We start from the raw sequence: 20904 nt of genomic DNA, 5'->3' as shown, positions 1-20904 counted from the left end.
TATACCCTACCATCCGACTACAGACTAATTTATATCTTACCAGCGATTTCCAAAGCACTCGAGCGTCTGGTTCATGAGCAGATGTTGGAATACTTAAATAACCATTCTCTCCTAGACCCATTGCAATCTGGCTTCAAGAAGGGACACAGCACAGCAACTGCCCTGCTCAAAGTGACTGATGACATACGGCACGCAATGGACCAAAGACTAGTGACAATACTTACTCTCCTCGAATTCAGAAACGCATTTGACACTATAAACATCCAGACTCTATTAAACAAGATGCAATCTTACTACTTCGATCAACGAACTATTAATTTCTTTTCATCGTACCTCAAAAATCGCGCGCAACGAATTATAACCCTTGATCAAACCTCTCACTGGCGAACCAGGAAGGAAGGCACGCCGCAGGGTAGTGTTTTAGGCCCATTGCTCTTTATTTTGTATATAAACGACATTTCCTCTAATTTAAAGAATTGTAGCTACCATCTTTATGCGGACGACTTACAAATTTACTGTCACTGTAAGATCTCTGATTTGCCGCATGCCATAGCAGGCATCAATGCTGACCTTCAGCGACTTAACGCTTACTCCTTGAAAAATTCCCTCACCGAGCTCGATAGCTGCAGTCGCTTAAGTGCGGCCAGTATCCAGTATTCGGGAGATAGTAGGTTCGAACCCCACTGTCGGCAGCCCTGAAAATGGTTTTCCGTGGTTTCCCAATTTCACACCAAGCAAATGCTGGGGCTGTACCTTAATTAAGGCCGCGGCCGCTTCCTTCCCACTCCTAGCCCTTTCCTGTCCCATCGTCGCCATAAGACCTATCTGTGTCGGTGCGACGTAAAGCAAGTAGCAAAAAAAAAAAAAAAAATCCATCTTTCTTAATCCCTCCAAGACGCAAGCAATCATTATTGGCTCTCAAAAATTGTTGGCCACACTAAGATACGAAACTATTCCTCCAGTGAGAAATCTAGGAGTGACAATGAACGAAATTTTAAATTGGTCTGAATATATTAAGAATGTGTGTAAAAAAATATTTTCGATACTTCATTCGGTTAAAAGAAACAGCGATATTTTACCTTCTAATGTGAGAGTTAAACTCATACAAACGCTAGTGCTTCCCGTCCTTGACTACTGTGACGTCATTCTGGTAGACGCAACAAAAGAGCAGACTTCGAAACTTCAGCGAGCGCTTAATTGTTGCCTTAGATTCATATACAGTCTGAGTTATGATACACATATCACCCCATACTATCACACTATTTCATGGCTGAAACCTGACAAACGACGAACGTATCACATACTGATACAGATATACAGACTGCTCTCTAAAGACAGACCACTATACATTTCATCCCAGCTTAAGTATTTGTCCGCCTTTCACAGCAGTAATACCCGCTCTGGTTCCTCCCTTTCTATTCCTGTTCACCGATCCTCTATGTATAACAAGTCCTTTGTTGTGGCGAGTTCTAGACTTTGGAATTCCCTGCCTGTCAGTGTCAGAATTTCCACTTCATTACTTAAATTTAAGACTGCTTGCTGAGACTACCTGCTGAATGCAGCTGACTAACTTGTATCACTGGAATGAATGAATGATCGAATGAATGTGAGTTAGAAAAGTGTAAGGTATTTTTGTGTAGGTTTTTATTTACTATATAACATGTACTCAAACTCTGCTCTCAGCGATGTATTACTACAGTGGTTAAGTGTAAGAGAGGGCCAAGAGCCCTAACTTGGCCACCTACAAAGGCATAATAAATAAATAAATAAATGAAACGAAAGAATGAAGCTTTGTCAAGATAGCTGTGAAGAGACCTCTGGCATAGTTCGAAGGAAACTCACGAGATGGGCATGCGGCGCAATGCGTGTGAGACACGTCACTCCACAGCAGCAGACGGCTACTGCATGACACTCCACGCTGTCGGGTTAAAACAGAAGCTGATCACACGAGCTACACAAAAAAGCCATTGTCCTCAAAAAGCTTTGGAAAGAGGTGGCGCAGGAAGTCGGCATAGATGGTAAGTACATATCAATACTGTATTTATTTATTTTTAGTTTATTTATCCATTTGTAATACTAATTTACAAGTTGTGATATGTTTCTTTAAACACATGTTTGAAATTACATGCGGGCCCTGCAGCTTTGGATAATGTTTTCAGGTAAAGCACAATCTTTCTGCTACGGTACTGCTCCATTTTCGATTAAATAATCCGTCAAACTTTTCTAGTTTGTATCACATTGTCTGTAAATCTGTACTGTGCTCTTTGTCTGCGGAGATTAGGCTCAGCTAAAACCATTTCATGCTGAAAATTGTTCTGTCTCTCTTGAGAGACCTGCGGTCCTTCATGTGTCATCACTAAACTGTGGAGCCCGTGGTTTCCTGTTTTCACACCGGGCAATTGCTGGGGCTGTACCTTAATTAAGGCCACGGCCACTTCCTTCCAGTTCCTAGGCCTTTCCTTTCCCATCGTTGCCATAATACCTATCTGTGTCGGTGCGACGTAAAGCCACTAGCAAAAAAAAAAAAAAAAAAAAAAAAAAACTGTGGAGAATGCATATTGATTTTATAATTTCGAAATCACTATTCTTCTTCCTTTCGATAGGCTACGCAAAATTCTCCATTTCGCTGCCATTATACCGAAGCAACACTCAACACTTGCGCGAACTCTCGAGAGGCGATGGTTGTACATACTTTTTCATTCATCAGTATTTTTCTATCCAAGGCGGTCGCATCAAATAATGTAAGAGTGGATAACCAGCATCACCGACAGTGAGGCCATCTTTTTTCTAAAATTTTGAAACAATCAACTACTTTTAAAGTGTCCAGAATTGCTCTGGCGCCCTTCAGCGTAATCAAATGCAATGAGTCTGCAGTCCGCATCAACTACCACTTGTAGGAGAATTGAAAAGTATTGTTGTAACATGTACTCCCACTTTCAGACGGACAGAGTGCTTTCCGTATATCGCTCCAGTGCAATTCGGGAAGTTCCACTTTGTGAAGAATGAGTCTGCAGTACGATACCATGCATCAGTAGCTGGGAAAGGTAGATATTCATCTTTTAACAAGCTCCAAATTGCGTACCAAGATGGTCGCACAATCTCAGAAACTGTAGTCCGGCCCAGACGAAAATTTAGAGCAAGAGATCGAAATGATTCCCCAGTAGCCAAAAACTCAAAAAAAAAAAGAGAAAAAAAGTTCATACAGTATATTGTATACAGTATTGTATGCTGTATATTGTATGCTGCCATTTCATGATGGATACAGTACTTTTGTATCCATCCCTTGGCAAAGGCCAGAGTAAAGTGTAGCTTCCACCGAAGTCTCAGTCTCATCCATGGCTGTGACAATATGGTAGCTGCTGGGGTATGGGTGGTGCTGAGTAATGACATTCAGAGCACGACTAGTGCATGTGAGTGTTATGAAAGGTGTTGCTCATAGGGTCAGTAGTGCTGCAATAGCACTTCCTGACCCAGTGAGGAAAGCAATGGCAAACTACCTCACTGCTCGTCTTGCCTAGTACGCCTCATTTTGGTGCTGCCATTGGTTTTTGCGGTTTCCTTATAACCGCATAACCTTTGGTGGTGCTATTTGAGGATCCAACCAGCCTCTGGGCTGATGACCTAACAGACATATTGTATTTAAGTAAAACTGTTATATTTAAAACTTGGATTTCAAAATTTGAACTGAATTAGTAAGAAGTACATTTAGGATAGTTGTTAGATTATTTTTAAACATTTCTATGTTGCCGAATATGTCTGCTATTTATTGTTATTTTGTTTTGTTTCAGTTAACTATCTCAAAGGAAGATGGGAGAATGCGAGAGGGGCGAAAAGTACCGAAACCTAGACCGGTGATGGGGCATCAAGTTATGTTCGGAGCGCGTGTCACCTATATGATCACTAGGGCTCGGATTCATGTGCACTAAAAACTCCGAAAATATGCATGCACATATGCACTAAAAATGTTGAAAATATGCACGAAAATATGCACTAAATATAAAACATATTGCAATTACCAAACAAATTATTTAATTTTAACTCAGTGTTAAATTGATAAACAAGTTTCACTCCTTGTAAAATGATACATGGCAGTAGGCTTCAACAGTTTTTCAATGTTTTCAGGAGTCGATAACATTCTGTTGTCGGACATAAGTAATTTATACGCTGAAAATTATCGTTGTACGTCGACGGACGTAACTGGGCAATACTTGTACACCGGCTCTGACTGCTCGGAACATCCTTCTGGCAAAGACTTTAGGCATTTTTGCAGTTAATCTGGTAAAACATTGCAATGGACGAAGAGCAAGTTAACAGAAGAACGCACTTGTTTAAGCAAACCTTGGCAGGCAACTGTAAGGAGAAGGAGGAAGGAATGTCAGAAAGAATGAAATTGCAGTTGTGGAAAACGTCATTATCCATCTACCTACTTGTATTGCAACACTGAAAGCACTTTCCTTGATCAGGGAAGGTTTCTCATGTAACCAAGTGATGTGCAACATACAGATTTCATTAAATTTTTCATTTCGTTCAGAAATCTTAGATAATCCATCACACATAAGAGAAAAATATGTCTGTATATGCACTAATGTTCAAAATATGCACTAACGTTCAAAATATGCTTTTGCATATGCGCATATGCATTTTTTTAAGTCCGGGCCCTAATGATCAGTTGTTATTTCTGAAAAACACCACCCCTACGTCCGACAGTGGCTCCAGTTTCACACTAGACGACGACAACGCCAACGAGAACGTTTCGATTTCAAGTGAGTTGAGCGTATCGTGACTTCAATCCCCACCACCAACCTCGGACTCGAATTAAGGTGTCAATGTACCAGCGAGGAAGAAAAATCGAACCGCGAAATATACCAACGCCGAGAGGGCTGAGCATATGTTGGAAACAGAAAGAAAAAAATGAGCTACTTCAAAGAGACAGTGCGATGAACGATAATGATGACAGGCTGTTTTCTGTAAGTCTGTTACTATATATGGCTACAATTCCTCCACTTCCTAAACTCAGACTTCAACACAAGATTCAAAAACTAGTTTTGGAACACGTCGAATCCAGGTAAAGAAACCGATGGTATCTCCACACAACTCAGCCGAGCATTTGAGCCCGTGTTGGTTAGTGATTCACAGGCTGATCCACAATTACCATTATAGTCTTAGTCTCAGCTTAATACAACTCGGCTATCTCATAGGATTCTAAACCGTAAGTCACAGGGTTTTCCGACTCTTACACCAATGGAACCTCCGCATTTGAATAATCATGAAAAGGACCAAAACGAGTTTTCAAATTTAGTGGTAACTTATGTGCAAAACTTCAAATAACTTGATCTTCGACTTGTGTGCCTTTTTTCTTTAAATGAAAATTAAATTAAATTATGTAATGTAAAGTATGTAATAGGCCGCCTCTGTGGTGTAGTGGTTAGCGTGATTAGCTGCCACCCCCGGAGGTCCGGGTTCGATTCCCGGCTCTGCCACGAAATTTGAAAAGTGGTACGAGGGCTGGAACGGGGTCCACTCAGCCTCGGGAGGTCAACTGAGTAGAGGTGGGTTCGATTCCCACCTCAGCCATCCTCGAAGTGGTTTTCCGTGGTTTCCCACTTCACCTCCAGGCGAATGCCGGGATGGTCCCTAACTTAAGGCCACGGCCGCTTCCTTCCCTCATCCTTGCCTATCCCTTCCAAACTTCCCATCCCCCTACAAGGCCCCTGTTCACCATAGCAGGTGAGGCCGCCTGGGCGAGGTACTGGTCATACTCCCCAGTTGTATCCCACGACCAAGAGTCTGCAGCTCCAGGACACTGCCCTTGAGGCGGTAGAGGTGGGATCCCTCGCTGAGTCCGAGGGAAAAACCGAACCTGGAGGGTAAACAGATGATGATGATGATGAAAGTATGTAATAAAAACAAAAGAATACCTTGGACTTTTACTTACCTCAAAGTGACGACAAGTCGTTCTTCGGGTGATATGCATTTCCTATAGCTGGTGTTCTGCTTTTGAAGTGTTTCTTCAATTTTAGTCAGCAGAATATCAAACGTTTCTGTAGTCATTCGTAAATATTCATAAAATATGTCCGGATGATTCCGTAACTGTAAGTAACGCAGCTCCCGGTAGTGCGGCTACCACATATCCCACCTAGGCACCTACCCATGCGGACGTAGCCTAAGAGATGAGAGAAATGGTAAATGAGGTAGCCCTGCAGGAAAAGACAGAAAAATGGGAGAAGAAATATGTTATGAATGGAGCTGAAGGGAAGGAGACGAAGAGGACGACCAAGACACAGATGGCTGAAAGGTGTAAAGAAGAGCATCGAGGCAAGAGGAGGGAACTGGACGACCGTGAGAGAAGAGAAGTGGCGGATGGACAGACCCAGTCTGTAGTTGGAAACTGCTCCAGATGATGATGCTTATACTTTTCGTAAAATTCTGGGTTCTTGACAAGTTGAATATTGCGTTCTCCGTGTCCATAGACAAGGTTGAGGGCATTTCATCAGAGTTGATGATGTCGTGCAACAATGATTGTACCCTTATCATATCCTTGACAGTTTGGCATGAAGCAAGATATTCTGCTTCAGTTGTTAATACGGCTATAGCCTCCTGTCTTTTGAGTTCCAGGCTATCGTTGCTTTACCTAGTTTCTGTGGGTGATCGTTGTGTTTCAACATCACGAACATAGTCTATATCATTGAATGCTGATGTCAGTATTATCTGAATAAGACAGTCTATGAGAAATTGTTCCTTTTACGCATTTCAATATTCTCTTCAGAGCATTCGAGTGGACCTTTGGTGGAGCTTCCAAATACTGGGTGGCACTATGTACTTCAAATCAGTAGTGGCGATTAGTCGCACCCTCCCTCCCTGTTTGTGGAGAAAACATTACATTTTCTTTCCATTTTAGCCAGCTAAAACTAGGAATTATGGGAAGAATTAAAAAAAGCTATCTGTACAAGCTATGTTGCCTTATCAGCTAATTCTTTCCTCTATTTCCTTTAATTATTAACAAAATTCCCGGTCTAAAAAGCCAAGAATAACGGCCGAGAGGATTCGTCGTACTGACCACACCATACCTCGTAATCTGCAGGCCTTCGGGCTGACCAGCGGTCACTTGGTAGGCCAAGGCCCTAGAGGGCTGTAGTGCCATGGGGTTAGTTATTAGCAGAATTATTAGCGGAAATACGCACAAAATTTCGATCGTCGTGGCTAACCGATTTGTATAGCGCCACAGCAAGTAGTGGACACTTTGCATGCGCTGTGAGGAAGGGTAGCACGGGTATAGCAGTTTTTTTTTTTTTTTTTTTTTTTTGCCAAGGCCATGGACACTGAGGTATGTTTCACCCGCTTGCCGCGCGCATTCCCAGTCTGGCCGTCTATCTAGTGTCTGTTAATTTCGTAGTGTGTAGCAATGGCGACTTCTGACTTCTAGTTTAGGGGATGTAACCGAAAAAAATGCAGGCATCAACGCAAACAGACCGTCATTCCAAACACATTTTTCAAGAGAAAACAACAATGGCAGAAAGGTGTACTTAAGATCTCACATACACTTGTCCCAATGGTCTGTTTCATAAATATTTCTGTTGAAATGACGAACACACAACTGAAGTTGTGTAGTTACATTCAGAGTTGGGCGCGATTGTCCTTCATTCATAATTCTTCTTTTCTCCGTGAAAGAAGGTATACTAAATGGTTTTCTTACAGTGATTCATTACACAATAGTTAGAATACAATTCGGATTGCGCGGTAAAAACGCGTGACACTGGCGCTCCTACATGCATGCCTGTCGAACTACTCTCTGGTCGGTGTGATGCCATTTCAAAATCGCAACATTCCCACATTTTCTTTGCTTGATATTTTCGCTACAAGCACACGAAACTGAATCATTAATATTACAATAACACACATTTGTTATCTATCATCATTTATAGCACAAGAAAAGAACCACTCACGAGCAAGAACTTCAGTATTTCACGAAATAACAAATAAATCCCGGCCACACGCGATAACTTACTTGCACCGCCCTCTTGACGGATGTGGCTGTTCGTTCCGCATTTCAACCCTGCAAAGAGATGAACAATCAACAAGGGTCCAATGCTCGTGCTGCCATCTCTGGAGTAGTTTGGCAATTAGTAGCAGTCACTAGCCGGCGACGCTCGTTCCATCCATCTCTGAACGTTTGAATTTCATGTAACTTGCATTATAATATGAACAATGAATATCTTTCGTTATCAGTATAAGCGATGTAACACATCAACCGCATATATGGGAAATTTGCCACTGGTGTGTAATCAAATACTTAATGATTTTTAATTGTGCAATCACGCCGTACTTCTATTTAATTGTAATACTTCTGTAATATTGTTCCTTTGGTGAAAGTTTTATTGTATTTTATTGAATCAAAATCTCAAAAAAACTATTATTACCGCATTCAAGTTAGTGGACTGTCAACCTTTACCTCTCTGTCCAAATTCGCTCAGAGAATATAAAAAACTTACCATTTTGTAGCTATTTTTTAGTTTCGACGTATATACCCCCCCCACCACCAGCACTTCTAATTCCCAATCACCGGTATTGCTATTGATAAATGCAGTAGGGTGCTGCTTTGGTACTCTTCCCACATGTTTTGAATGGAAGAAAACAATGTTTTATGATACCTGACGTTGCAGAGAGGAGAAATTCTCCAAACCGCCCCAATTAGTACTCTTACTTATGTAAAAGAATTAGAAGTAGGGGGGGGGGGGCGTCAGTGGTTTAACTGCCGGCTTCTCATCCAGCGGGTTAAGCCTCAAATCACGGTCCATCCTGGGTTGAGATTTTCATCTCAAGAAGAACTTGGAACCAGGAAGGGCATCCGGTCATAAACCCCCGACCAAACCCAAATGAGTCTGGGTGCGTCCAGTGTGCCCAGAAATACCTCGGATCAGATCCGAATTTAACTATGCAACGCCTCTTTGCACCCCCTTAAACTTGATGAGACAAAATTTCAATTATTATGACTTTTATGTAATGAGAAAAGTAATACAGTAGAATGCCTCCAAGATAAGATATCAATCATTAATACCTTTAATAATAATAATAATAATAATAATAATAATAATAATAATAATAATAATAATAATAATAATAATAATAATAATAGTAATTGTACCGGGAGGTACACTTCTACGCTGCACATTTAAATCTTGCGCTTAAAAGAACGCCTCTAATGGAGAAATCGTGAACTTGAAACTAGTCCTACTTCAACCTTTACTCAGAAGATATCACTACAGTAATTGGACGTAATTTTCTTATTGTGAAGTTTCATGTACTGTATGAAATTCTACGTGTTTTGTTTACCAGTCATCAAGAAGTTCGGACCTTTTTCAAGAGATGTCACTGCTAATAAACTATGATCATGCACCCTGTTGCGAAGTAGAAGAACCCTTTTTGAAGAAGTTTTGTATTTCTTTCCGACAGTTTGGAATTTAGCCAATCATGAATTTCTGTAATTAATTTTCAGCCTATCACAGGCTTCTTCCTCGATTCTGAGTGTCACTTTTGATGTCAACCAATAAAAGTGAGAGGGTGTGGCTGGTTTATTCATGAAAGGTCTCGAACATTCCCCGAGGGTTTATAAACTGCGGATTTTCACGTCTCTTGGCCATTTGATCAACATCTAACAAAGTGTGTGTGTGAAGCAGGAGGCGGGAGGCGCCTCTTTCATCAGGCAGCAGTTCTTCAGCAAGGTAATGGCCTATTAACATCTTTATTTCTTGCTAGCTCTGCGGTTTAACCAGAGGGGGAGGTCCGAAACTTTAACTATGTAACCTACCATTCTGAAAATGTAATTTCTGCCGGCTCATGTAAAAAAGTTCATAATATCTTTAACTGTAAATCGGGGATAGAGAGTGAGGTACCCTCTCGAGCTCCCCTTCATATTGGTTTGGGGTGACTAGGTTTTGTAACTGGTTTTCTTCCTCTCCGTAATGTTTAAAATTTCTTTCTTATACGAGTCATCTCCATAGTTTGGGAATAGCCCCTGTTTCATCGGTCTAATGCCCCTTAGGTTTCTAGAATGCATTTTTAGGAGTGCAAGTACTCGCCTCCATTCAGTTTGTGTTTCGGGCCATTTACTTAACCTATTTCTTTCCGCAACGGCCCAATAGGTTCGGTACTAGATACCTCTTTTCAAATTTGTAAGTTGTGCCTTGATGGCAAGTGATTGTAATTTTCTGATATCGCCTTGCATAGGCTGCTCTTTTCTAGTGTTGTTAAAGTGCCTCTGGGAGGCTTGATATTGTGTATTGGGAGCAAGCGCTCCTAGCATTTTGGGGATTTATGCCCTTCTGTAAAGTTTGATTTGGAGGCTCAAAAATTGTAAAACTAGGGGCTTGTAGCCAAAGTGTGCTAAAGTTTTGAAATCTTGGATTTTTCTAAGTCTTCTTTCTAAATTGCTATGTCATTGTTATCTCACTAAATGAGAATTTCTTAACCTTTTTTTTTTTTTTAAATATAACCTTCCATTTCTGATTAAATTCTTTCTTGACATAGTAGTTAGACCCATTCACCCCGGCACCTTCTTTCACCTCTGCTGGTCCACGAGTAACCCCGTAACAACAATAATAATAATAATAATAATAATAATAATAATAATAATAATAATAATAATAATAATAATAATAATAATAACTGAAATTTGTGACAAATATTGAAAAATTACCCAGAATTTCTAATAACAGAAATTGGTCGGATAAGGAAGGTACAGAAATTCAAATATTTGGGAGAAACAATTCAAGAAAATGGTTTGGAAAAATCCGCCATAGAGGAAAGGATACACAAGATGGAAAGAACAAACGGTATAAGTAGGAATATCTACAACACAAAGTGTGTATCTAAAAAGCTCAAAATACAACACTACAACACTACAACACAATAGTCAAATCGGAATGCCTTTACGCGAGTGAATGTCAGGTACTGAATTACGAGCTGAATAAATTAGAAGTAGGTACAGGAAAGAAAAATTATACGGGAAATACTCGGTCCGCCAAGAGCTACAGAAGTCTGGAAATCAAGAAGTAATTTTGAAATATGCCGGAACATAGAAAACATGACAGATAAAATGTAGAAGAAGCAACTGGCAATTTTTGCACATTTATAGAGAATGGATAACAACAGATCTTCAAATATCTTTGAAACAAAAAAGTGAACAACAACCTGGATTCATAAAGTCAAGAAAGATTTGGAAAGAAACGACATAAAGGGAAGAAGAAGCAACAGAAAGAGAGAATTTTTTAGGTCGGGAGGGAAAGAAAACAGGCTCAAAATGGTCCGAGAGAGGAAAAGGAGGCAAAGTGAGCAGATGAAGGAGTGTTGGAGGAGGAAGAAGGAACATCAAAGGATGAAGCATTGAAATTGTCACGTGATCCCTAGAAGATCCTAACGAGGAAAGAAAGAAAGAAAGAAAGTAAGAAAGAATAACTCAACTGGCAGACGCCTGTGTCTTAAGCATTAACACGTAATCACGATGAGAGGGGAAATTCTCATGTTCCGTTAACCGCTGAAGGAAGCCAGTTGTTGTAAATTGGGATGACCCTCCAAAGAGTTTACAAGGAGCACGCGGTTGTCTCTAGGTGGTGTTGATTCACCGCCCGTTTGAAAGTCGCAGCCCGAAGTCGTCTTGATACCCGTACGCAGAACCCAGGAGGCTGTGTTCCAACATTGTGGTGTTATTTGTAATATTATTACCGATAGCTTTCGCATAAACGGAATGAAAATTCCGCTATTCATCTCCGGAGCTTTCCCTTTAGAATACTACGAAAGTGCACACATTCTAAAAACTAGTTTTCAAATTATTAGGGCTTTTAATTTTTGCCGCCCTGGTCCTCGAGCCCATAAGGCCCGTGTCTAAATACGGCTTTGCTTGGGATAAGCTGCAGAAAGTATAGAGAATTAAAAATGAGACAGTGTAAAATCGGGAAAGGCAATCATTTTCTTTATTACTATTGGCCGGCTGTGATGAAGGCATTATTCATATTATCTCCGATAGAGCTCTCACATCATGTGTGGCCACACTCCCATTGCGAGATTATTTTCCACGGCTGCGGTACATAGGCTACTATTCAGTCATTCAGTAACTTCCCCCGGTTGGTGGGGGTAGGAGATATCCCCTACCTGTCGTGAGAGGTGACTGCACAAAGGGAGCGTGAGTTGGCAACCACGGTGCCCTGAGCTGAGTCCTGCATTGCTCCCACTTACTTCTGCCAGGCTCCTAACTTTCATCTGTTCTATCGGACCTATTTTGGTCAACTCTTGTTCTTTTCCGGCCCCGACAGTATTAGAGCATTCATTTTCACGCCCATCGTGGCTCTTGTCTTTCTTTGGCCGATACCTTCATTTTTCAAAATGTCGGATCCTTTCCATTTTTTCCCTCTGATTAGTGTTACCGGTATATAGAGAACGGTTGCCTAGTTGTGCTTCCTCTTTAAAACAATAATCACCACTACCGTCATTCAGTAGCTGTGTATAATAGCTCTGTGGATCAGTTGGTAGAGTGTCGGCCTCTGGATCGCAAGATAGGGGGTTCAAACCCGACAGAGGTAGTCGGATTTTTGAAGGGCGGGAAAAAGTCCATTAGACACTCCATGTCGTACGATGTCAGCATGTAAAAGATCTCTGGTGACACATTTTGTGTTTACCCGACAAAATTCATTAAATCTCAGCCATAGGCGCCCAAGAGAGTTTCGGTTTACGCGGTCTGCCATCTAGTGGACCTAGAGTAAACCGGAACGTCGAAATTGACGAGCAGACAGCCAGATGGCGTTAAATTGAAATGTCTGCACACGGTAGCTGAGGCCATACGATTATTATTATGTGCTGACATTGGCAAGCCTGCTGTTTACATTGTGAGATCGTCCAAGCCTTGCCAGGTTGGATCTCTAACCTATCTTTTGCGAGAAGGGTACCAAAGCATTAGCTGCAGGAGACTTCTGACTGTCTCGCAATATGGAACTTCAGTTTCATTCTTGCTGTCAGATGGTGGTGATTATTGTTTTAAGAGGAAGTACAACTGGGCAGCCATCCTTTCTTAATAATAATTAGGAGGAAAACTGAAGGAAAGGGCCACGAAAGGTCTGAAAAGGAAAGATCTCGCAAAACCTTCAGGCTCGGAAAAGAACAAGAGTACCCCCTGCGGGTGGTGGGGGACCCAGGTGAAGAATACACCCACGGTATCCCGTGCCTGTCGTAAGAGACGATTAAAAGAGGCGACCTAGGGATGATCACATTTGAGCCATAAGACTACCTACTTGTGATTAGTACCATTGCGTGCGTAACTCCATGGGTCGACTTTACTTGCGACTAGTAGCACCTTGCGAAGAAAAATAAAAACCACGGGTTTACGTTACATAGAAGCAGACCATTATACGAGAAACACTACGGGTCTGGGCGTTGTTTGTGGTAAGTGTCATCGTGTGTATTCCGCTGGTCAGTTTCACTGTGTTCTGAATGGGTCTGTGTTACCAGACCCATACATGCATTTCTACAGTTTGCGTTCCCCTCCTGTTCCATCATCATATCCTTCAGGATGGTGCATATATGTGTGTGTGTGTGTGTGTGAGAGAGAGTGTCGTGGAGTTAATTTCACAGGACAGAAATGAGATTTTGCAGGGGCGTTATGATAGGGTAAATAACTGTCTGAAGTACGATTTGAGGTTGTTTCAAGTCAAGTATTGACAATTTCATCTCTCAGAAGTTCAAAATTTCCGCACAACTGCACTAGTTCCGTTGCTTGACTACGTGTGGTGCTGGTGTAGTCTCGCCATCTAATTCACTGTAGATAGAAACGGTTCTGCCACGAAATTTGAAAAGTGATACGAGGACTGGAACGGGGTCCACTCAGCCTCGGGAGGTCAACTGAGTTCGATTCCCATCTCAGCCATCCTTGAAGTAGTTTTCCATAGTTTTCCACTTCTCCTCCAGGCAAATGCCGGGATTGAACGTAACTTAAGGCCACGGCCGCTTCCTTTCCCCCACAAGGCCCCTGTTCAGCATACCAGGTGAGGCCGCCTTGTCGAGGTAGGCCTACTACTCCTCCTTCCCATTTGTATCCCCGACTAAATGTCTCACGCTCCAGGGCACTGCCCTTGAGACGGTACAGATGGGATCCTTCGCTGAGTCCGAGGGAAAAGCCAACTCTGGAGGGTAAACGGATTAAGAAAGAAAGAAAGAAAGAAAGAAAGAAAGAAAGAAAGAAAGAAGAAAGAAAGAAAGAAAGAAAGAAAGAAAGAAAGAGACTCCGAAAAGCCTTTTACAACCCGTTCGTTTGATGAAAATTTAACATTTAAATAAATAAAAACAGAAAACAAGGATTATGTTCGCACATTCAATCCAGAAACTTACAGTAACACTGCTTGGCTCTCAGATACGTTCATGTTGAAAGATTGCTTGGTTCCTATAATGTGAGTTCAGATAGGACCAGTGGCGAAGCGTGAACTAAGTAAGGGGGTAGACAGAGATTTCTTTTATTTCAACTGTTTTAATCATATTATTATATGGAATTTTGTTTTCGACGCATACATCTGTATTCAGCATTATATTAATGACTCTGAAAATAAGACAAACCCTATAACAACCTATAACCCTACGTGCACTTGCTTCATTTTTAAATATAGACGAAATAGGCCGCGGGAGTTGTCAAATAACAACTTACTTTTAGAATAAAAATAGCAATATATTTCATTGTTACCGGTATATAGATTTAATAAGAGAAATAAGAAATAAATCGTTTTTCGTACAAGTCACCTTAAACAATATTCTTGTAAATGAGTTTAATCCGCCTGTCCTTCATTTCGGCAAATATATCTATTACTCTCGTCTTGAAGTCAGGCGTCTTGCTAAGATTCCACAGAAATTTCTTCTCTATAGCTAGAGTTCCCAAGTTAGACAGTCTCTGGTTGGTCATCCAATTCCTTAAATAGGCACGTTTTAATTCGTTTGAATGCACTCATAGCGCGTTCACTAGAAACTGACGTTAACGGAATATACAGCATCAAGTTAAGCAATTTTTTCCGTATGCGTACTCTGGAGTATCTTATTAAGACTGGAAGACAATTGTTGTTGGGGTTATAATACCGCAACTAATATTGGCGGGCAAGAAAATGCACGTACTTGAAGGGTTTTGATGCTGTCATTCATTTATTAGGTGTAAGTTTACTATACTACGTATTTAAATATTATTAATTTATTTTTAGACGTGTCTTATAATAAAGTAAATTCAATTAAAAGCATGTCTAAGATGGTAGCCAGTAAGAGCACCTTTATAAGAGAGATCCAAATACTAGCCAATGAGAGCAAGAAGAGACGCTGGTGTCTGTCTGTTAGGTCATCAGCCCAGAGGCTGGTTGGATCCTCAAATAGCACCACCAAAGGTTATGCGATTATAAGGAAACCGCAAAAACCAATGGCAGCACCAAAATGAGGCGTACGAGGCAAGACGAGGAGTGAGGTAGTTTGCCATTGCTTTCCTCACTGGGTCAGAAAGTGCTATTGCAGCATGACTGACCCTATGAGCAACACAATTCATAACACTCAGATGCACTAGTCGTGCTCTGAATGTCATTACTCAGCACCACCCATACCCCAGCAGCTTCCATATTGTCACAGCCATGGATGAGACTGGAACTTCGGTGGAAGCTACACTTTACTCTGGCCTGTGCCAAGAGATGGATACAAAAGTACTGTATCCATCAAGAAATGGTAGCAGGCAAGAGACGCTGGTAAGTCCGGTAATTCTGTCTACTGGGCGGAGACATCTCGCTATAGGAAAGTCATAGTCATAGTTCCACAGTCAGCACCTACAGATAGCGTTAGTGTTGCTCTATCTGAAAGCTTTGAAAATCAAAGGGAATATAGCCTACACAGAATGGACAGCGTCTACTTTCGCCTACGTGCTTCGTGTTACTGACGCGAGCCTTAGCATTGCCGAAGTGAGACGAAAATAAGTAAAGCGGAGAATACAATAATGTCACGAATCTGGAAATAATTAATGTTCTAAAAAGTAATTGATTTAACTAGACAATATTTATTTCACAAAATGTTTAGGGTACACGCTGTCTACACTGTCTCCCCTGACGCTTCGCCCCAGGATAGGAAAGTGAGACTTGCGATTGAGTGTCTGGATAACTTTGACTGCCGCTAAAAATTAGCTGCGTAGACTTTCGATGGAGCGGCGGTGCTTGCAGGTCAGGTGAATGGCGTACAAGCTAAATTAAAAGAAATGGTTCCTGAGGCTGTATTCACCCACTACTACGCGCACGAACTTAATTTAATTCTTTCTCAAGCCGTGCCATGCGCGAAAGAATGTCGTATGTTCTTCGCAGCAACGATGAGTGGTTTTGCGACATTTTTTAGCAATTCTAAAAGAACTAACCTGCTGGAGAGTGTCCTCAAGAAAAGGTTTCCTAAGCTAGCCCCAACAAGGTGAAACTATTCCACCCGATTAGTACAGACCATCGCGGAATATCGTGCTTTTCTCCAAAAGCTTTACGAAAGTATTTTGGAGGAACCTGGGAACTAGGATAACATTACAATCAATGAGGTAAGCGGGTTTCTTGCGAAATTAACGAATTGCAGTTCAATTTTCTTCGGAATATTTTTAATGAAATGTTTTCATTGACTGATGTCACATAGAGGCATAACATCCTTTAATCTAAGACCCCAGGCATCACATTTTGCACCAGCGAAGTGAATTCATCAGAAACGAAAGTGTCAATAATGCGAATCAGTGGTTTTGCTAACGTCTGGGACAGAACAGAAGAGACATTTGATCCACCAATGAAAAGAAGAAAAGAAGAAACTTCATTTTCGGTTAAAGACGAATATAGGACGATTTAACTGGAAATTTGTGACATTATTCTAGCACAGTTAAAATATCGCGTCTGTTCATTAGGAGATTTGTCCTCCACTGAAATACATGAGTGTAAGAAATTTTTATTATTTCTGGCGATTTTCCTAAAGAGCAATTCAGCAAATTGATTGAAGTTTATGGGAAATATTTTGACATAGTACGGCTTAAATACGAATTGAGAGCAATGTTCACTTCTGAACAGTTCAAGGATAAGAGTGTGGCTCAAATCCAGAAATTCCTATTAACCAGTGGTCTCCACAGCTGTCTTCTCGAGCTTTATATGTCAGAGTCGTCTCTCTGCATTAGGAATACTGTCTACAGAAAAGTATCTTCTTGTTGAAATGAGAGCACGTGATGACTTCTGGAGTGACGTCACCAAGGAATTCTGCAAAGAGAATGGCAGGGTCGAGTTCACCTACATGTAGGCTAATTGGGGTGAGTAGAATTGCAATTTACTTACGGCACTACATTGTACTACTGCATCGTTACTAGTTGCATGCCTCGGTGGCGAATCCATAATACGCCACTGCGATTTTGGTATCGACCTGGTGGTGACGGTGGTTGTGATTATTGTTTTAAGTGGACGTACAATTGGGCTACCATTCCCTAATCAGAAGGGAAAAAGAAAGAGGTCTGATCCTTCGATGAATGAAGGTACTCCCAAATGAAACGTCAGGGCCATAAAGGAAATGAAAACAAATTAATCGAATCAATGGAACTTTTCCCAATGGTTAGCGCAGGGTTGCCAGATAGCTGAACTCAAAATACGCGACAAATGCGCGATCGAGGAAACCAACGGGCTGGTATTCTACAAGTTATAAACTTCGTTTCAAAGTGAAACGTTGACATCACAGTGCAGTTCATTAATGCATGCCTTAACATTTATACACAGACTGAAACTTACAGCACGTAGCAAGTTGGCCGCGCGGTTTGGGTCATGTAGCTATGAGCTTGTATTCGGGAGACGATGGGTTCGAACCCCACTGTCGGCAGCCCTCAAGATGGTTTTCCGTGATTTCTCATTGTACACCAGGCAAAAGCAGCCTGTTTTAAGGTCACGATTCCAGTCCTAGCCCTTTTCTATCCCATCGTCACCATAAGACCTGCCTCTGGCCCTTCCACGTAAAACAAAATAATACATACCGAAACAATTAGTTTATTTAAATTTATTCATACCAGTTCTTTCAGATTCAATATGTTTTCATTTCTCTGAAGTGCTGCTAACAGTTTATTGTCATTGTTAGCTATTTCATAAAAACTTATGCATGACATTAAAGAAAAATTTAGAGAAAAGAGCAGCTCAGACCTAATCAAGTAAACAGAACATAATATTTCTCACAGCTGACAATTTCATACGAACACGCGGTGGTCTCGGATACCTGAGGTAGCTGTCCGCTATTACGCGTGTTATTCGCTAGGATAGACAACCCGAGAACTGCAAACAATAAAATAAAAACTCTTTTCTTTACGTCTCTCCGACTCAGAAGGCAGATCTTATGGCGACGATGGGACAGGAAAGTGGAAAGGAAGCGGCCGTGGCCTTAATTAAAGTACTGCCCCAGCATTTGCCTGGTGTAGAAACCACGGAAAACCTTCTTCAGGGCTGCCGACAGTGGGGTTCGAACCAAGGCCGCACTAGATAGACAGGCCACAAGGCTCGGACCGTGACGTCACACGAGTGGCTGGCGTTCAGCATGGCAGTGTAGGGCCCGCTCTCACTTTTACCATGATATTGTTCATTTATTCAACCTTAACGATAAAATTGAACACTCCTTCAATTGTGGCTTTACTTAGGCTTGTATACTACACGAGTTTTATGCGGGTTTTTACGTAAAATTATGCTGAGTCCGCCTCTGTGGTGTAGTGGTTAGCGTGATTAGCTGCCACCCCCGGAGGCCCGGGTTCGATTCCCGGCTCTGCCACAAAATTTGAAACGTGGTACGAGGGCAGGAACGGGGTCCACTCAGCCTCGGGAGGTCAACTCAGTAGAGGAAAATCCATGATGGCAATTCACAGCAATACTCTGAAACCTTTCTTAGAAATTTAGCTGCAATTTAAAACTTACCTAACAATTCCTAAGGTTTCAGTTTATACATTTTTATTTTCCTGAGGATTTCTTCTTCTCAGCCATGAGTTTGTCTACGGTAACTTTTCTATTGTTATTCAATAATATATTGCAAAAGATTTATATACATTTGTCAACGAAATGTTTAAAACTTTTTATTTAATCACTGCATGTTTAAACATGTTTTCGTTTTCCAGAACATTGTTGACAAGCGTAATCAGAATTTTATAGGTTTACATTTTGTAGCTCTAAAAGTGTCTGGTACAACACCTTTTGGTCCAGGGCAGGAGCAAGCTAAGGCCGCACTAGATAGACTCAGATAAGACATTTTTTTGTCTGACTCAGAGTTGTCAAAGTCAGGATAAGTTGTCAGCTTGATTAAGCCAGTTATTTATTAAGATCTTAAATAAATGACCAGTATCAAACAACTTTTTGTGTGTGTGTGTTTCGTCAAATGGATTTTGAAAAGTGGTTTGTCATCATCATCATCATCTGTTTACCCTCCAGGTTCGGTTTTTCCCTCGGACTTAGCGAGGGATCCCACCTGTACCGCCTCAAGGGCAGTGTCCTGGAGCTTCAGACTCTTGGTCGGGGGATACAACTGGGGAGTATGACCAGTACCTCACCCAGGCGGCCTCACCTGCTATGCTGAACAGGGGCCTTGTGGAGGGATGGGAAGATTGGATGGGATAGGCAAGGAAGCGGGAAGGAAGCGGCCGTGGCCTTAAGTTAGGTACCATCCCGGCATTCGCCTGGAGGAGAAGTGGGAAACCACGGAAGACCACTTCCAGGATGGCTGAGGTGGGAATCGAACCCACCTCTACTCAGTTGACCTCCCGAGGCTGAGTGGACCCCGTTCCAGCCCTCGTACCACTTTTCAAATTTCGTGGCAGAGCCGGGAATCGAACCCGGGCCTCCGGGGGTGGCAGCTAATCACGCTAACCACTACACCACAGAGGCGGACAAAGTGGTTTGTAAATTGCTTTTGCACAGCTTTTCAAACATTTTCCTACTAACACTGTTATTATTATAAATTATGCATGCTACCTTATACGCTATCTGTTAATAATTTAAAGACTTGCAAAGTTGGCTCTTCTAAGAAATGTCACGTTAGGTTCTTACATGGAAACAAATCAACAACGTCTTTTTTTTTTTTTTTAACTGGATGACAACATAAAAGTTTGTGCAGTTGTAGCTAATGTAGTGTTATTTTCTCCGCTTTTACTACTAAAAGCAACTCCCTCTACCTTTCCTCCTAGCGGGCGATCTGGCCGTGCGGTTAGGGGCGTGTGGCTGTGGACGTGCATCGGGAGATAGTGGGTTCGAATCCCACTGTCGGCAGCCCTGAAGATGGTTTTCCGTAGTTTCCCATTTTCACACCAGGCAAATGCTGGGGCTGTACCTTAATTAAGGCCACGGCCGCTTCCTTCCAGCTGTTAGGCCTCTCCTATCCCATCGTCGCCATAAGACCTGTCTGTGTCGGTGCGACGTAAAGCCACTAGCAAAAACAAAAATAAAACCTTTCGTCCTTTATAGTTCAGCTCACGTTTTATGTAGACTCCATCCAACAAGTTACAAAATCTTTCATGCTCCTTTAACAATTTTAGTTTCTTTTTCAAGTAATTCCAATGTGAATCATCAATACCCGAATTTCCCGTGCCTAGTTCTTGCAGTAAAAGACTGTGAATAACCGGGTGAGGCACTGTAAGAAACGTTGACTGTCTTATCTTCTTTTACGCCCCAGGAAATGCGAAAAATATTGAAGTGAACCATGTTATTAGAATACAGGAGTAAGCTACTTTCTTCGCAAAGGTACCGAGCTCGATAGCTGCAGTCGCTTAAGTGCGGCCAGTGTCCAGTATTCGGGAGATAGTAGGTTCGAACCCCACTGTCGGCAGCCCTGAAAATGGTTTTCCGTGGTTTCCCATTTTCACACCAGGCAAATGCTGGGGCTGTACCTTAA

General features: G+C 41.7%; 1 protein-coding gene across 3 annotated transcripts in view; it reads left to right on the top strand.

Annotated features, from left to right (window-relative positions):
* The window catches only part of Ca-Ma2d (Ca[2+] channel Muscle-specific alpha2/delta subunit), a 318622-nt gene that overhangs the window by 27022 nt on the left and 270696 nt on the right, over positions 1–20904 (top strand). The gene's annotated exons all lie outside the window — the stretch shown is intronic.

This window comes from Anabrus simplex, chromosome 4, assembly GCF_040414725.1.
Source record: "Anabrus simplex isolate iqAnaSimp1 chromosome 4, ASM4041472v1, whole genome shotgun sequence".
NCBI classification, from domain to species: domain Eukaryota; kingdom Metazoa; phylum Arthropoda; class Insecta; order Orthoptera; family Tettigoniidae; genus Anabrus; species Anabrus simplex.
Note: the sequence above shows the minus strand (reverse complement) of the source record. Positions and strands in the feature narration are given on the sequence as shown.